General features: G+C 38.3%; 1 protein-coding gene across 2 annotated transcripts in view; it reads right to left on the bottom strand.

The window, feature by feature from the left end:
* The window catches only part of SP4 (Sp4 transcription factor), an 83762-nt gene that overhangs the window by 4186 nt on the left and 59953 nt on the right, over positions 1-19623 (bottom strand).

Raw genomic sequence — 19623 nt, forward strand, 5'->3', positions numbered from 1 at the left:
TAATGTACTGAGTTCTTTACAAGGCAAAAATGGGAGGCAGGCACATGCTACATTTAGAATTTAATAGAGTTTTTAGGTTTCATAAGATAACACTTAGTTTCTGTTGTCCAAAGAAATTCTTAAATATGCTTTCTTCAAAATATAACATAGTTCTACTGGACCAACTTCTTTGTTTTGGAATAAAAGCTAGTTTAATGTTAACTAAAAAGAAAAAAGCCATTTTGTTTTTGTGTATAATAAATGAGGCATATCAAAATTCGGTTAACTGGTTTATCCTGATGTGCTCAATGAATAACTGTTAGCTGTAGATCTTCCCTCTAAAATTGTTACTTAAGGGACTGAAATGTTGTTTTCCCAGTCCGATAAAACTTGGATAATAAGTGATAGGGTTTGGCTCTGTGTCCCCAACCAAATCTCTCTTGAATTATACTTCCATAATTCCCACATGTTGTGGGAGGAACCCAGTGGGAGATAACTGAATCATGGGGGTAGGTTCCCCATACCGTTCTCGCGGCAGTGAATAAGTCTCACAGGATCTGACAGTTTTATCAGGGATTTCTGCTTTTGTGTCTTTTTTGTTTCTTTGCCTGCCACCATCCACATGAGATGTGATTTGCTCCTCTTTGCCTTCTGCCATAATTGTGAGGCCTCCCCAGCCATGTGGAATTGTGTCTTTATCAGCAGCGTGAAAACAGACTAATACAATAAGAAAATTCAATTTGGATAATTTCTTTTCTTGGCCCTGCTTTTGACTCACCAATAAAAAATCTATAGGCTCAAGTTGGTCCACATCAGATACTCTCTCTTTTTCTTTATATTCTCTTTTTCTTTACGTGTGTGCTTTTACTTTTTGATACCCTTTGAAAAAACCATTAGTCTTCCTTATTACTGTTATAAACAAATATTAAAATTTACAGGACCACTGCACTCAATACAATATTGTATTAAACATCCATGTGAAGTAACACAAAGCAGTTGCACCTCCATGTCATACCACACACCAAAATACAAGCTATAAAGATTTAAAACCAAGTATTGAAAAAAAAAAAAAGGGAAAACATTTCTATAACCTAGAGCTTAGCGATACTTTAAAAAGTACAACAGGTTATTTAGAAACTATAAAGGAGAGAACAGACAAATCTGACTACACAAAAATACAATACTTTGTATGACTTAAGATCTCATAAAGTTAAAGGAGAGAAAAAAAAAGATCAACAGAAGCATAAAAACAATGTGATAAAATTTAACACATTTTGATAAGCGCTCTTGGCAAACCAGGAATAAAAATTTATTCTTTTACCTGCTAAAAGTCATTGGCACCCTATACCCCTACATATAATTAATGGAGAAACTTCTGAACTATTACTTTATACATCAGGAACAAGATAAGAGTGCTATTATATATATCATTACTATTTTCAACATAATATGAAACATTCTTACCAAGCCTACATATAAGACAGTAAAATGAAATGAGGTACAATCATTGGAAGGAAAAAAAATTGAAATATATTATTATTTACAGTTATTATTTACATTAAAAATCTGAGAAAATAAACAATTAGAATAAATTTGTCAAGTGGCAAGATTCATGATCAATCGATAATAAGCAACACCATCCATTAATTACATAAATCAACATGTAATGCAAATGTTGAGACTACAGTGAGCCACTGCACTCTAGCCTGGATGACAGAGCCAGGCCTTGTCTCAAAAAAAAAAAAAAAGTGTGTAGACAAGGCCCTGACCCCAGGTCAGACACAAACTCTATGCGAAGCCACACTTGGCAAGCCTGGTCTTGGTATCTTACTCCAGGGTCTAGCTAGGTTCCAACAGGAGGAACCTGGAATTTCTCTGTACAAAGGTGGAGGTAGTGGCCTACTTTAAAAAAAAAATGTATTTAGGCTGGGCACGGTGGCTCATACCTGTAATCCCAGCACTTTGGGAGGCTGAAGTGGGTGGATCGCCTGAGGTCAGGAGCTTGAGACCAGCCTGGCCAACACAGTGAAATCCTGTCTCTACTAAAAATACAAAAAAAAAGTAGCTGGGTGTGGTGGTGCACACCTGTAATCCCGGCTACTTGGGAGGCTGAGGCAGGAGAATCACTTGAACCTGGGGGGTGGAGGTGGCAGTAAGCACTGCATGCTAGGAGATAAATTACCTGCTATAACTGCCCCAGGTGTGCCTGCCTACCAGACACCCCATCTTGCAAGACCACCATTAAAAGTCTCGCTTCCATTGTTCGTGTCTCCAAGTCCATTCTTTGGGTTTGGACAGGTGAATGTGTATGTCTCACAAACCTGGGGGCCTGTCTGGGATCTCTGTACGTGCATGGAGTGGGACTCCAGCTGAGAGGGGAGAGGCGTCCCACCCGATTTAGGCGGCCCGCTCTGTCCGGGCGTCCTGGCTCCCCACAGAAGCCACAGACAAACCTGAGACTTATTCAGGAGGCAGCAGAGGTGACACAGGGAGAAAAGCAGGCACTGCAGTAACCAGGCAACCTTGTGTAGGAGCCAAGGGAGGAAAATTGGACTATAAGTACTGTCTTGGTGGTTGGGCATTTTCAGAGGTTGAGTGAGTGTGACTGAGATGTACCCTAGATTTGAAGCAAGAGCAGAGTCTCAATCCATGGTTCTGTTCTCCCATGAGGAAAATGGACAAAGAATGGACAAAGAATGGTGGGAGAATAGATGAAGTGATTCTCGGGGTGTGCAAGAAACCTCCAGTAGGGGGTGCTGAGAACACAGGGAAAAGCTCAGACACAGACTGACTGAAAATGGGAAACCGAAATTCTAGGCCTAGGGGACAAGGGAAAGAGGGAGCCAAAGAGACTCCCTCTGACATTTACCAGGATAGTCCTATGGCCTAAGTTTGGCTCAGATTAAAAATTGGGTGTGCCAAGCTTTAATTCTCTATGTGAATAATAAAACCCCAATCTCACAAGAAGAGATGGGTTATGCTCTCTGCTGGACCAAGGAATTAGCCCCCATATTCCCGCTTAAAGAAGAAAAAGAGCCTAGTAAAAACCCCTCACCCGGTGAAAAGCCCTGGGACCTCCTGTCATGCATGCCCCTCCATACATCTCAAAAAATAGGGGACAGGAAAGTCAAGGGGAAGCAAGAGGGTTAGAAGAGGAAAGACCTGGATACCACGGAGGTTAAACCAACTGTTCCTCTAAATCCTTATCCAAATTTAAGAAAAGAACTAGAATACTGTAAGAGGGATATTGAGAACTTCCCTATTCCTTCCACACAGCAGGCACCTAGCATGTTCCCTCTTAGGGGAGTTCCCATGGGACAGGGAGAGACTGGCTTTGTAAATGCTCCTTTTATACTGAAATTAGGAATTTCAAGAAAAAAATGAAACCACTCCCAGAAGATCCCCTCAGTTTAGCAGACCATCTGGACCAATTCCTAGGATCCAGTTTTTATACCTGGGCTGAAATGATGTCCATCAAGAATATCCTGTCCATAGGAAAAGAAAGGGGAATGATTAGGAGAGTGGACATGACCATCTGGGAGAGGCAACACCCTCCCAGGCAAGGAGTCTCACCAGCCGAACAAAAATTTCCAAATGTTAATCCTGAATGGGACAATGATCCCAGGGACTGCGCCCAAATATAGGACCTTCGGGAACTGATAATCAAAGGGATCAAGGAATCCACTCGTAGGACACATTCAAGATTCAACAAGCAAAAGAGGAAACTCCCTCTGCATTCCTACATAGGCTCAGAGATCAGATGAGAAAATGCTCCAGATTAGATCTAGAGGACACAGTAGGGCAACGTCTTTTGAAGATTAACTTTGTAATTAAGAGCTGGCCTGACATTACCAAAAAATTATAAAAGATTGATGGATGGAAAGAGAAACCAACTGAGGATTTACTGAGGCAAACTCAGAAGGTCTTGTAAGGAGAAAGGAAGAGAAGCAGAAACAAAAAGCAAAAATCATGGTTTCCACTGTGGAAGAGGTATTCAGAAAAGGGTTACATCAAGATCCCCCACTTAGGAAACAAGGGAATTATAGACTTCGACACGAAGAAAGAAGGGAAATGCAGGGAAAAGGTCCTAAGACTATGAGTGGATGTTGCAAGTGTGGAAAGACAGCACATTTTAAGAGAGGATATCCTAAATGGAAAAAAGAAAAGGTGATACCCCTCAAGACGGTTGATGAAGACTGGGGGGGGGGGCAGGGCAGGCGCTCCTTCTGAGTAGGTCCCACCAGGAACCCTCAATAAAGGTGGGACCTGAGGGAAGAAGTGACATTTTGATTGATACTGGGGCAGCTCACTCCTCCCTAATTCACCAAGGGGTACTCTGTAAGGAAAAATTGACAGTATCAGGGATAAAAGGGGAGGGATTTCAGGTTCTAATATTTAAGAAAATGTTAATTACATCAGGACCAAAACAAACTGAGGGGTCACTCATATGTTCCTGAAGTAGGAACTAACCTCCTGCGTCAAGACCTGATTGTGAGATTGGGTTTAGGATTAGGAATAGAGGAAGGACAAATAAAAGTAATGATGAGCCTCCTAACAGAAGAGGAAGAAAGAAAAATTAATCCCCTTGTGAGGGTTAGGGAAGGCAACAGAGGGTTAAAAATCACACCCTTACAGATTAAACTAAAACAACCAGAAGTAGTTTGCAGAGAACAATATCCCATTTCTACTGAAGGGAGAAAAGGTCTCCAACTGGTAATAGAGGGATTGATTAATGATGGACAATTAGAACCCTGCATGTTACAATACTCCAATTCTCCCAAAGAGCCTGACGGGTTGTATAGATTGGTGCAAGACCTAAGGGCTATAAATCAAATTGTCCAGACCTACCACCCTGTGGTGCCTAACCCCTACACCCTCTTTAGTAAGATACCCTATGAACGTTAAGTGGTTCAATGTGGTGGATCCAAAAGATGCATTCTGGGCATGTCCCCTAGACTTTAGGAGTAGGGAAACTCTTTGCCTTTGCATGGGAAGATTCTATAACTAGGAGAAAACAACAGTACCCCTGGACTGTGCTGCCACAAGATTTCACGGAAGCCCCAAACGTATTTGGTCAAATCTTAGAAAAAGTCCTGGAATAATTTCAACCTTCCAGGGGAACACAGTTGTTACAATACGTAGATAATCTTTTAATTTCTGGGGAAAGGAAGGCCGAGGTATCAGAAGACACCACAAGCTTAATTTCCTAAGAGAAAGGGGATTGCAAGTCTCTAAGAATAAACTGCAGTTTGTAGAAAAAGAAGTTAAATATTTAGGACACCTGATTAGTGAAGGGACGTGAAGAATAAACCCAGAGAGAATATTGGGAATAGTGGGTCTGCTTTTGCCTAAGACAAAGAGAGAACTCCAAAAATTTTTAGATTTAACTGGCTACTATAGGTTATGAATTGATTCATATGCTCAAAAGACAAAGATTCTATATATCAAGTTACTAGAAGAACCTGATCCCCTGCATTGTCCTCAAAGGAAATTCAGGTGGTGAAAGAGCTAAAGCAGGCCCTCATTCAGCCTCGGTCCTGGCCCTCCCATCTTTAGAGAAACCATTCCATCTGTTGGTAACAGTGGATCATCCTTGGGGTTCTCACTGAAACCTGGAGAGGGAAGAGAGAATCTGTTGCTTTTGTCTCCAAGCTTCTTGATCCTGTCTCTCGGGGGCAGGCCAAATGTGTGCAAGCAGTGCTGCCACAGCTCTGCTGCTAGGAGAGTGGAAAGTTAACATTTGGTGGGGCCCTAATAGTAAGCGCCCTATACCAGGTCAGGAATATATTAAACCAAGAGCCAGGAGATAGTTTGAACAGATTCTCAGATTCTAAAATATGAAGCTATATTAGTAAGAAAAAAATTATTTGCTTGTAACCATAAATATTTGCCTAACTGCAGCCAATTTCCTATGGAAAGGAGAGGAGAACAAAGACATCAGACCAGAACTGCTTAGATATCATAGAATAATAAACTAAAGTAGGACCAAACCTTAGGAAAGCTCCACTACATGATGGGATAAGGCTGTTTGTGGATGAGTTGTGACAAGTGATAGATGGCAATGCTGTCACTGATGGTAATAAACACTCCTTATGTGAGAAAGGTAGATTACCTAATGGCTGGTCAGCCCAAATCTGTAAATCATATGGTCTTAACCAGGCCATAAAGTTCCTTAAAGCCCAAGAAGGCACTATATATACTGATTCTAAATATGCTTATGGGGTAGTATACACTTTTGATAAAATCTGGACAGAGCGAGGTCTAATAAATAGCAGGGGAAAATAACTGGTTCATGGGGGAACTGGTCAAACAGGTTTTAGAAAGCCTCCTGCTTCCAGCAGAGGTAGCCATAGTTCATGTAAATGGTCATCAGAAAGGGAACACTATAGAAGCTACAGGAAACAAGCTTGCAGATGAAGCTGCTAAGCAAGCTTCTCTGGACAAAGAAATTAGACTACATAGCCTGCTCCCAGACATCCCTCAGCTAGTATTAAGGCCCCAGTTTATCAGAGAGAAAGAGGAAGAATTAGACCGGACAGGGGTCACTCAGACTGAAGATGGCAAAAGGGTACTTCCTGAAATAAGTAAACCCCTAAGAAGAAAACTAATATCTATATTACACAAACGGAGTCGGTGGGGACCCCAGGCTTTGTGTGATACAATACTTAGAAATTATGGGTGTGTAGGGATTTATACTCTTGCTAAACAAGCATGTGGAAATTGTGTAACTTGTCAAAAGATAGACAAAAAGGTGATTAGAAAAGAGGAAGACCTCCCGGAGTAAGACCACTTCAAAGCATTCAAGTAGATTTCACAGAAATGCCCAAAGTAGGAAGACTAAAGTATTTACTAGTGATAGCAGATTACCTTTCAGGCTGGGTAGAAGCCTTTCCCCTTCCAACAGCCACTGCTGGGAATGTGGTCAAAATAATATTAAAACAGATTGTACCTAGCTTTGAACTGGTGGAAAATATTAATTCAGACAATGGGAGTCACTTTACCTCAATGGTGTTAAGGTGAATTACGGAAGGTTTACAAATTACATGGGATTATCACACCCCTTGGCATCTCCCTTCCTCTGGAAAGGTAGAAAGAATGAATCAAACTCTCACAAAGCATATCATCAAACTCAGCTTAAAAACTAAAATACCTTGCACCAAATGTCCCCCAATAGCACTCCTTAGGATTAGAAAAGCCCCAATAAAAGACTTGGAATTGTCCCTCTATGAGTCATTATATGGGCTCCCATATTTGGGCAGAGCTACAGATCTTCTGGCTATGGAAACCAAGGATCAATTCTTAAAGACTATATACTGGCCCTATACTCCACCCTGTCATCCCTTAGGTTAAAAGGACTTCTGACTCAAACTTCACCTCTTGAGTTCATGGTTCACCACTTTCAGCCTGGTGATTTGGTGCAGATTAAGACTTGGAAAGAAGACAAGCTCCACCCAAGCTGGGAAGGTCCCTATCAAGTGCTCCTGACCACTGAGACAATCATGTAAACAGCTGCATGAGGTGGACTCGCTATACTCAAGTCAAGGGACTGGTAAAGGAGACCCTGGAAAGGTGGGGAAAATACCAGTGGAAAGTGCATGGGTCACCTGAGGAACCCTTAACTCTGAGAAAAATCTGAAAAGAAAACATGGACTGGCCCCAGTTCTGGAAGAGTCTTGGTTATATGGGTTAGGGGCAGACATCACAGGGAAAGACCCCCTAGGGTGATTTATTCTTAAACTCATCAAAAACTCAACCCTCCATGTGCCTGGTACTACTCCAAGCCCAGGCCTTAGTAAACACTTTAGTCTACCAAATAATGATCCTAAAAGGCTAAAAATAATTGAGGTAAAGGATGTAAAGCAAACCTCAAAAACTGAGGGTATGGGGATGTGAATGCCTGGGTTGAGTGGGTCAAATTTCTGGTACAAGCCCTGAACAAGAGTAATTACTATGCATGTGCTGCGGGAGGACCTCAGGCACAGGTGGTTCCATTTCCCCTAGGATGGAATAATGATACTGACGGAATGCGTTCCATGTTGGCTGTATACCAAGACAATGATGCATGGGGAAATGAGACTTGTAAGAGTCTGTCATTGCTCTTTCCCGCATTGCAGAGAGGGGTCAGAACCCCTCATTCTCTACAGGGAATATCAACTACTCCTCTTGCCTCTCTAGGCAGGGGGCAGAGTTCAATAAGCCCATGGGAGAACTCTCAACTTGTACCCACATCCTAAGCATCACAGGTGAGTCAGGCAATGGCAATTACTCAGCTCTCTATACACCACAGCTGATGTCTGGTGGTATTATGGGAAAAAAGGAGGATAAGTTGTTACCATCCAATTGGACTGGGACTTGTGCTTAGGCCAGTTGGCCATTCCCTTCATCCCGGTATTTCGTAAGATACCTGAAAATACACACGGCCACCAAAATCAGAGAGATTTGACATATCTTTTGATCCCAATATATATGTTAACTCTATAGGAATTCCCGGGTGGTGCCTAATGAATTTAAGGCCCAAAACCAAATAGCAGCTCCGTTTAAGTCAGCACTCTTCTGGTGGTCAACTATTAAGAATGAGGACTGGATTAACTACATACATCTATTATAATCAACAGAGATTCATCAAGTATACTCGGGACATCCTAAAAGGGGTGGCTAGCCAGTTAAATGCCACCAGCCAAATGGCCTGGGAAAACAGGCTTGCGCTAGACATGATACTAGCAGAAAAAGGGGGCATATGTGTTATGCTGGGTGGGAAATGTTGTACTTTCATTGCCAACAAAACTGACCCAGATGGGACCATCAGAAAAGCTTTACAAGGACAAACAACTCTGGCCAATGAACTGGCAGAAAATGCTGGAATTGACGACCCATTTATGGGCTGGCTAGAAGATTCGTTTGGAAAATGGAAAGACATGGTAGCTTCAATCCTTACATCTCTCATAATTGTGGCAGGAGTCTTAATAGCAGTGGGATTTTGTATTATCCCTTGTGTGGGGGAACTAGCACAGAGATTAAAACAGCTATTAATAAACACATGCCCATGACATAACCAGCAAAACAACCCGCTACTATTAAAAACGAAATTAAACTCACTCTCCTATGAAGGAGAAAGTAAACGACATCTAGAGCAATTCCAGGACAAAAAGGATTTAGACGAAAATGAGACCGAAGGAAGTAAACAGAAAAGAGGAGGGAATTTGTGAGAAAATGTTTTAAATGATCTATTTTCAAGGCATGATAAATCTAAATACTGGCAACTAGCCTGCGGATGTAACAAACCACACGGCTCATGCACCTAGAAGGTCACAATGAGCAAGCAGAATGTAGAGAACGGGTCAGCCCATAAAAGGGAAGAAAGTTTCATTATTGGGAAATCAAAACTTAAGCGGGGAAGGGAAGGTTATACCCTTATTAGGGGGATAATGAAACTTAGACAATGTCCGGGAAGATTGTAACCCCATAATACTTGACCAATAAATTAACTGCTGTAACTGCCCTGGGTGTGCCTGCCTACCATACACCCGATCTTGCAAGACCACCATTAAGTCTCGCTTTTGCTGTTCTTTGTGTCTCCAAGTGAATTCTTCGGATTCAGACAGGTGAATATGTTTCTCACATTAAGGAACATGGTAAAAGGGACTTTGCAGATTTAGCTAAGGTTATGGAGCTTAATATAAGGATATTATTCTGAATTATCCAGTAGCGCATAATCACATCAACTCTTAAAAGCAAAGAGCTTTCTTTAGCTGGAATCAGGGAGATCAGAAGTGTGAGGGGAAACATGCCCTGCTGTTGCTGGAGGGGGCCACACGGACAGTATGAGAAGGAGTGTGGGCAGCCTCCAAGTATAAATACTGGCTCCCGACTGCCAGCTGGCAAGGAAACAAGGACCTACATTCTACAACAGAAAGGAACTGAATTTAGCTGACAATTCAAATGACTTTGGAAGCAAGTTTCTCCCCAGGGCCTTCAGTAAGGAATGCAGTCCCACTGATGCCTTGATTTTGGCTCTGTGAGAAACTAAGCAGAGCACCCAGCTGAGCCCCCTTGAACTCCTGACCTAGAGAAACTATGAGGTAATAAATGTGTGTTATTTTAAGCGGCTAAATTTGTGGTAATTTGTTGTGGCAGCAATAGAAAACTAATCTAGTTACGTATGATATAACCTTATAAAAAATGTAAAGCCCAACAAATTATAGCTGACCTAATATATGGCTCAAGGTATGTAAAACATCTTGATTACAAGTATCCAAAGTATGTCAAGAACAAATTTCAAATTTCATTTCTTCATGAAAATCTCAATGTAATTTTTAATAAAGAAATTTTTAATAAACTTGGGTATAGGAAAAAAATGCTTCTTTTGTCTAGAATATCTAAGAGAATATCATGCTTTATCACATTAAGAAAATGTAGCCTTTTAAAAGGATTTAAATATAATGTTCATATTTAGAAACTACATTACACTACTTACTATTATAATATTAACAGTAATTTCCCTTGGAAAAAATTTGCTGAGATTTCAAATGGAATGATAGATTGGAATGGATGAGTGGAATAAATCAGATCTTTTAAGCTTTCTGTATCTGAAGCACCTATCAAGAGTCAGCTATCTAGCTGTCAGAGTTCTGCCTAAAATCTGTTTTTCAAGTTGCTACTCTCGAAACTAAGCTACTATAATGTATGAAACATACTTTTTAAATTACTAATGCTATTTGTAAGTTTGTCATTTGATAATATATCTCCATATTTATAAATTAAAATTAATTTCAAGAGCAAATTAAGGTAATGTATTAGTTTCCTGGGGCTTCTATAAGAAAATACCACAAACTGGGTGGCTTAAAACAACATAAATTTATTTTCTCACAGTTCTGGAGGCCAGAAGTACAAAATTAAGATCTCAGTACAGCCTTGCTCTCTCCAAGGACTCCAGAGAAGAGTCCTTTCTTGCTTCACCCTAGCTTCTGCTGACTGCTGGCAGTCCTTGGCATTCCTTGGTTTGTAGCTGCACTGCTTCAATCCCTGCCTTTGTCTTTGCCTGGGCTTTTCCCCTGTGTCTTCTCCTCTTATAAGGACATCAGCTACTGAGTTTAGGGCCCACCCTAATCCAGTATGGCTTCGTTTTAACTTCATTTCATCTGCAAAGACCCTATTTCCAAAGAAGGTCACATTCACAGATACTAGGATTAGGATTTAAACAATATTTTAGAAGAAAATTCAACCCACTAAAGGGACATTTTTTAATGTGTGGCATTTAGAGACCCTAAGACCAATCCTTTCTCTTCCTCCGCAAATTCCTATGTAATTTGAAGACAAGGATGAAGTCCTTTATGAAAACCCACTTCCACATAATGAATAGTAAATATATTTTTTATTCCTTATGACTTTCTTAACAGTCTCTTTTCTCTAGTTTACTTTAAGAATCTGGTTTATTATACATATAACATGTAAAATATGTGTTAATTGACTGTGATCGGTAAGGCTTCTAGTTAATAGCAGGCTATTAGTAATTAAGTTTTAGGGGAGTCAAAAGTTACACACAAATTTTCAAATGCATGGGGGTTGACATGTCTCACCTCTGTGTTGTTCGAGGGTTAACTATAATCATTTTTGAATCTAAGGACTCAAGTTATTCAAACTGAGAGCCATGTAGTTCCTGAAATCCACCAACACCCCTACCTGAGTCCCAGTCTATCAGTCCCTCCTACACTCTCTTTCTTACCTATGCAGCATGGAATATCTAAAGTCTTTTCATGAGTACCCTAAATTCTCCAGTATCATTTACCTGGGGGGGAAAGTAGATAGTTGCCCTTGGTATACACTAGGATTGGTCCCAGGACCTCGTGGATCCCAAAATCATTTGATGCTCAAGTTTCTTATATAAAATGGTGGATACAGCATTTGCATATAACCTACACACATCCTCCCATATACTTTAAATCATCTCTAGATTAATTTTATGACTAATACAATATAAATAGTTGTTATATTATTTAATTTATATTATTTTTCATTGTTTTTATTTTTTTCAAAAATTTTCAATCTCTAGTTGGCTGAATCTGAGGATGTGGAATCCACATATAAGTAGGGCTGGTTGTAATAAAGGAGGAAAGATGATAATTTGAGAAGTCGTGCTTTAATTTCCTTGAAGTAGAAAACTGAGAGTAAGGCAGGTTGAAAGGGAGTGACAAGGGATATAAGAAGACTTGAGGTTTAGATAATAAGTTAATGAGAAAACCGACAAGGAAGATTGATAGGCAGTTCTGAGAAACTGGTTGAGATTTGAGACCATGAATTTATAGGGACACCAATTTGCATAATGAGTGATTTTTCATTTTTTCCTGTAGCAATTATCAACTCAAATATAGAAGCTCTTTGGTTATTTCATTATAAATGCTTTATTTAGGCTATTTAATCCACTTTAATAGTTTTAACTATCATCTATAAATAGATGACTACACCAAGATCCAGATTCTGAAACTCAGCTGTGAATTAGACATTTCCTGGATATGCTACAGACAGCATCATTCAACATGTCACAAAGAGAACTCATCAACACAACACAAGGGTCATTCTAATCCTTATGATGCTTCAGAAAGAAAGCAGGGCCAGAAGCAAAAACAAGAGATGATATCACTGAACATGGTGAAGAACCTCCAAAACTTTGCTCTTCCATAAAAGCAACAAAAACCTGGGGAAAAAAAAAATGTCAAAAGCAACCATTTCAGATTCTGGCAATTAATCAAGGCTTGCAGCAATCCACGGAAGTGTTTATTCAAGAAAAATGGCTGAATTTCTGTAAGAACAGCAAGATTTGTGGTATTTTAACTTACTAGTCTCATTTTCCACTCCCGGGCGCTGTGGCAGCCTTGAAAAGTAACAGCCAGAATTCTTGGCAACGTCTGGCAGCCACCAGAGGGAGTGGAACACAGTTGAGGCTCTTTCAAAGCCTAATTCCCAGTTAATCATTCCCTGAAGACTCCACTTATAAAACTGTCATATTTAATCTGAGTCTGTGAGGTAGCCCTATGTGAAATGCCTTCTCCCAGAAGTAAGGCAGGGCATGTGTTTGTCTAAAACAATTAGAAGCAAGTATTTTAACTTCATGGATGCCCAAAACAGGGGATGTTATTTGGGACAAACAACAGACTAACCAAAAGGCTTTAAAGGAAAAGCTAGCTGAGAGCCAAGACATTCAGAAGAGCTTTAAAAACCTCTGACATATACATGGGAATCCAGAAGGTCACACATACGTTTAGGGCTGTGAGCCTGCTCAGAATAGCCTGAGAAGGCCCTAACTAATCTGTGCCTAATCCTGAGGCTCTAGGTAAGCAGAAAGTGAAGGCTAAGGCAGAGATGTCAAATGACTGGCTGAGTGTTGAAGGCAAGCTGCAACATGCACAAAGAACCTTTCAGCACAGGCTGAAAGACTCATTGGTTCCAAGGTGTTTAAAGAAAGAGTATTTGAAAAATAGGTAAAAACTTCCCCAATTTGATTAAAAAAAAATTGCATATCCAAGAATCTCAATGAACTCAAGTAGGTTAAATGCAGAAAGTCACATGGAGTCACATTATAATCAAACTGCTGAAAGACAAAGACAAAGAGAAAATCTAGAAAGCAGCAAGAGTAACTACATTTAGAGCCTTGGAAGACAATTAGCCTCTTGAGCCTTCAGTTTACTTATTTATGAAATGATGGGGTTGCACAAAATAATTTTCAGGAGTCCCTCTGGCTCTAAATCCTATTATCCTTGGCAGAGTTAACAGAAGTGTTTGCCTGATACTGAGGCATGCACATGAGGCTTAACAGAAAACTGTTTTGAATTCTTAAAATATAAAATAGTAAATCTCTCTCCCTTTTTACATTGCAGTCTCTCAAAATGAGTCTGTTTCCACTTTTTAACATTTATGTTTTAATTTATATACAGTAAAATTCATTTTTTTGGTATAGAATTCTATGAGTTTTGACAAATGCATTCAGTCACATAATCGCCACCAAAATAAAAACACAGAAGAGTTGCTATCACTTCCAAAAATTCCTTTGTAGTGTCTCTTTGTAGTTGAACTCTCCCTCCTCCTTGCTATGCCCTAGAAAACACAAATCTGTTCTCTGTCCTTATAGTTTTGATTTTTTCAGAATATCATATAAGTGATATCATATATTATGCAGTCTTTTGATTCTGAGATCTTTCACTTAGCATAATGCATCTGAGTTTCATCCATGTGGCTGTTTATTAATAATTCATTCCTTTATGTTGGGAAGCACTCCAATATATGGGTATTTTTATCCATTCACCAGTTGAAGGACATTTGGGTTACTTCCAATTTTGAGTAATAAATAAATAAATCTGCTACACACACACATGCACACTCATAGCTTTTTTGTGTGAACACAGTTCTTAGTTCTCTTGGGTAAATATTCAGGATTAGATTTGCTAGATCATATGGTAATTGTACGTTTATAAGAAAATGCCAAACTGGTTTCCAAAGGCAGTGTGTCATTTTGCATTACCACCAGCAATATTTGAGAATTCCAATTGCTCTGCATCCTCACCAGTACTTGCAGTTACTATGTTCTCATGGTTCTTGCTTTGATTTTAGCCATTCTAATAAGTGTACAGTAATATTTCATTGTGGTTTTATTTTCCATTTCCTTGATAATATATGTCAGATATCTTTTCATGTGCTTTTCTGTCACATATATATGTTCTTTGGTGAAGTGTCAAATTCTTTGCTCATTAAAAAAAACAAAACAAAACAAAACAAAAACGTTAAGTTTGTTCACACTGAGTTTAAAACTTAAGGTGTTCAGCATAAAAGTACTTTGTCGGATATGTGATTTTCAAATACTTTCTCCCAGTCTGTATCTTGTGTTTTCATTCTCTTAACAGGATCCACCAAAGAGCAAAAGTTTTAAGTTTTCATCAAGTCCCATTTACTGATTTTTCTTTTATGGATTATGCTTTTGGGGTTGTGTTAAAGCACTCGTAGCCTATCTCAAGGTTGCAAAGATTTTGTCCTATATTTTATTCAAAAAGCTTTGTTGTTATAGGGTTTGGATTTAAGTCTCTGAATCATTTGTAGTTAGTTTTTGTAAAAGACTTGAGAAACATAGGTCAAAGGTTTTGCATATGGCTAACTCTTCCATACCATTTACTGAAAAGACTAGTTTTTCTCTACTGAATTGTTTTTGCATCCTGTGTGTGGAGGGGAATTTCTGGACTCTATATTCTGTCTTATTTATCTATGTGTCCTTCAAAACCACACAGCGTTGATTAGTGTAGCTTTACAGGAATACCTAAAATTATGCAGTGTAAATCAGCCAATTATGCTATTTTTGAAATTGTTTTGGCTATTCCAATTGCTCTGCCTTCATATAATTTTAGAATCAGTTTGTTATCTACAAAAATGCTGCTGGAATTATGAGAAGGATTATACTGAATCTGTAGATATGTTTGGAGAGAAATTACACGGAAACAATATTGGGCCATCCAATCCTTGAACGCAATGGGTATCTCTGCATTAACGTAGTTCTTCATTACATTCTTTCATCAATGTTTTAGTTTTAGCTTACATATCTTGCATATATTTTGTTAGATTTATGGCAAAATGTTTTCACTGTTTTCATCATATTACAAATGGCACTGTTTTTATATACTACTTATATCCAGTTGTTCACTGCTAGTATGTAGAAATACAATTCACTGTTGTACATTTATCTTGTATCTGGCAACCTTGCCAAACTCACTCACTAGTTCAAAAAGCTTTTTGGTAGGCACCACAGATTTGTTATACAGACGACCTGGTGTTTGCAGATAAAGATAGTTTTATTTCTTGCATTAGAATCTGTATGTCTTTTATGACATTTTCCTGCTTTCCTGCACTGGGTAGAAATTCCAGTACGACGGTGAATAAGAATGATAAAATCAGATGTCTTTACCTTGTTCCTGATTCTACAGGGAAGCAATAGGTCCTTCATCATTAAGTATAACATTAACTGTAGATTTTAGCAAATGCCCTTTACCTGGTTAATGATGTTTCCTTCAACTCTTAGTTTGCTGAGAATTTTTACAGAAAAATATGCAGAATTTTGCCAAATATTGTGTGTTTGCTGTCATGTGGTTTTTTTTCTTCTTTTGTCATTATTAGTGAATTACATTGACTTTTTCAAATATTCAAACAGCTTTTCATTCTTGGAATAAACCATACTACATAACAATGCATTATCCTTTTTATATATTGCTGGATTTGCTAATATTTTGTTAAGAATTTTGACAACTATACTTATGATATTGGTCTAAGTTTTCTTTTCTTTGGTATCATGATAATGTGAGCCTCATAGAATAAGCTGAGAAGTGTTCCTTATTTCTGAAAGAGATTGTAGAATTTGGTATTATTTATTCCTTAAATGGTAGAATTTGTCAATGAAACCATATGGGCCCAGAGTTTTCTTTCTCAAAAGTTTAAAATTACAAACCTGATTTCTTTAACAGATATAGGAGCATTCATGGTATCTATTTCTTCTTGAGCCAGTGTTGGTAGCTTGTATCTTTCAAGGAGTTATTCCATTTTATCTAAGTTCTCAAATTTAGGTTGTAGAGTTATGCATAGCATTCTTTTTATTTCTACTCTTTATTATTTCTCAACTTCTTGTTTTGAATTTAATTGGCTCTTCATTTTCTAGTTTCCTAAGGTGGAAGTTTAGATTATTGACAGAAGACCTTTACTTTTTACCCATAAAAGCATTTAATGCTATGAATTTCCTCTAAGCACTGCTTTACCTGCATCCCACAAATTTTATGGTGTATTTTCATTTAATTGGAAATATTTTCTAATTTCCCTTGAAACATTTTCTTGGCCCATGTGTTGTTTTATTTCTAGATATTTAGGGATTTCCTAGATATTTTTGTTATTTGATTTCTAGCTTAATGATCTAAGAACATACTTTGTATGATTTTTTTTTTTTTTCCAGATGGTATCTCACTCTGTCATCCAGGCTGGAGTGCAATGGCGCAATCTTAGCTCACTGTAACTTCCACCTCCAGGGATCAAGCAGTTCTCCTGTCCCAGCCTTCCAATTAGGTGGGACTACAGACGCATGCCACCATGTCTGGCTAATTTTTGTATTTTTAGTAGAGATGGGGTTTTACCATGTTGGCCAGGCTAGTCTCAAACTCCTGACCTCAGGTGATCCACCTGCCTTGGCCTCCCAAAGTGCTGGGATTACAGGCATGAGCCACCATGCCAGTCTGATTTTTATTCTTTTAAATTTGTTAAGGAGTGTTTCATGGTCCAGAATATGGTCTACCTCTGTGAATGTTCCATGTGCTCTTGAATAAAATACATATTCTGCTGGGATATTCTTTAAAGTGGAGTGTTATCCAGATACTCTCTTTATCCAGAGTATATAGTTGGATCCTTTTTAAAAATGTCATTTGACAATATCTCCCTTTAGATTAGTATAATTTATACTACTTGCAATTAGTGTAATGATTGATTTGATTAGATTGTAAGTCTATCATTTTATCACCTGTTTTCAAATTGTCTGTTTTTCATGCTTCTGTTTTCCCTTTTCTCCATTTTTTTTTCCAGATTACAGTCAAGTACCCCTTACCTGAAATGCTTGGGCCTATAAGTGTTTCAGATTTTTGATGTTTTTTTTTTCAGATATTTGAATATTTGCAGAATACATACTGACTAAGCATCCTAAATTAAAAAACAAAACACTCCAATGACAATTTCTTTTGAGCGTCATGCTGGTGCTGAAAAAGTTTCAGATTTTGGAGCATTGTGAATTAGAGATTCTCAACCTGTATTTGAATGTTGTTTAGTATTCTCATTTAATTTACAAAATTGTTAAAGTCTATAATAACTTATCAGTCCTATATACAGGAGATATTTAGGTGAGTATCTCCTCCCCACCCTCTCTGCAGTGGTTGGTATACAATATACATCTAACTTTTCAAAATATACATAACAACTTCTATATTTTCAGAGTACACAAAGCAGCTTTTCAACTACTGGCTTCCTTACCCTCCCTTTCTGTTATATTGGCCATATGTATTACATCAACATACAATGACAATCTACCAATTTTTTTTTTTTTACTGTAAATAGACATATGTTAAAGAATTTCAGCAGAAGAAAAACAGTCTGCTCTATTTACCCAGGTATTTAGCATTTATTTTGGCAAATGGCTGAGAAAACAGAGAAGACTATTTATTTTTATGTTTTGCCCTTCCTTCATTATTTAATTTCAAATTTCTCTCTGGTATAATTTATTTTTACCTTGAAGAACTTCCTTGGCATTTCTTTGGGGTAGATCCGATAGCAGCAAATTCTCTTAGTTTTCCTTTGAAAGTTTACTTTGCTCTTGTTACTATACTGTTCCGAGGATATTTTCCTTGGACACAAAATGGTGAGTTGATAGTTCTTTTTTTCCTCTGTCCTCCACAGTTTCTAAGAAGAAATCTGCCATAATTTGAATTTTTGTTCCCCTGTATATAATGTGTCATTCTATTCTGGTTTCTTTAAAGATTTTTTCTTTATCTTTGATTTATAGCAGATTGATTACAATATATGATATGATATGGTTTTCTTTCAGTTTCTGTTTGGGATTCAATGAACTTCTTGAATCTATAATTTATACCTAACATGGGAAGTCCCAGGCATTATTTCTTCACATTTTGTCTTACAGCAGTATTTTTCCTCTCCTTCTGGGAGCCCAATGACACAAATTTTAGACCTTTTATTATTGTCCCACAGATCCATGCAATCCAGTTTTTTTCTGACCCCCCCCAATCTTCCTTTCAGTTCTTCAGACTTTATAACTTCCAGTGGTCTATCTTCAATCTCACTGACTCTTTCCTCTATTATCTCCACTTAGCTACTGAGCATCTGATAAACTTATTTTTAATACTGTATTTTTCTAGTTCTAAAATTTCTATTTAGTTCTTTTTTATAGATTTTATAGCAGATTTCTCTGCTAAAAACATCTGCCTTTCCATTCATTTCAGTCACACTTATCTTTAGTCCAAGGATCATGGTTATAAGAGCCACTTTAAAGGTGTTATCTGATAATTCCGAAATCTACATCATCTTAACATCTGTTATCTTCTCTCTTAATAAAAAGTCAGCTTTACGTGGCTCATAGTATGTTGAGTAATTTTGGATTGTATCCTGGACATTTTGGACATTATATTGTAGAGATTTTAGGTCCTGTTAAAAATCCTCCGGAGAATGTTTTCGTTTTAGCAGGCACTCAACCTATTTAGGTTCAGACTAAAAGTTCCATCTTGCCCTCTTTGAGCAGCAGTTCCAACATTAATTCACTTTTCAAAGGCTTTGTTATGCTTTTTGTCTGTGCTCAGCACATGCTGGGAATTGGATGGTGGTTTTTAAGATGTTCAGTTCTTGAGGCCTTGGCTGTGGTTCTTTGTGTCTGTGCTGTGCACACAATGCTCAAGGTTGAGTCCAGCGCAAGGTTGAACCCAGGACTTCTTTTGATCCACACATACAATTAGGGAGCATCTTTTATATCGCTCTCAAAATTTCCCCTATGCCTTTCCAACCTGCAGTTGTCTCTCTTTCTAGTTCTTCCGACTAGAAAAGCCAAGTTACTGGGGGCTCCCATAATGTTCTGCA

Source organism: Macaca mulatta, chromosome 3, assembly GCF_049350105.2.
Source record: "Macaca mulatta isolate MMU2019108-1 chromosome 3, T2T-MMU8v2.0, whole genome shotgun sequence".
NCBI lineage: Eukaryota > Metazoa > Chordata > Mammalia > Primates > Cercopithecidae > Macaca > Macaca mulatta.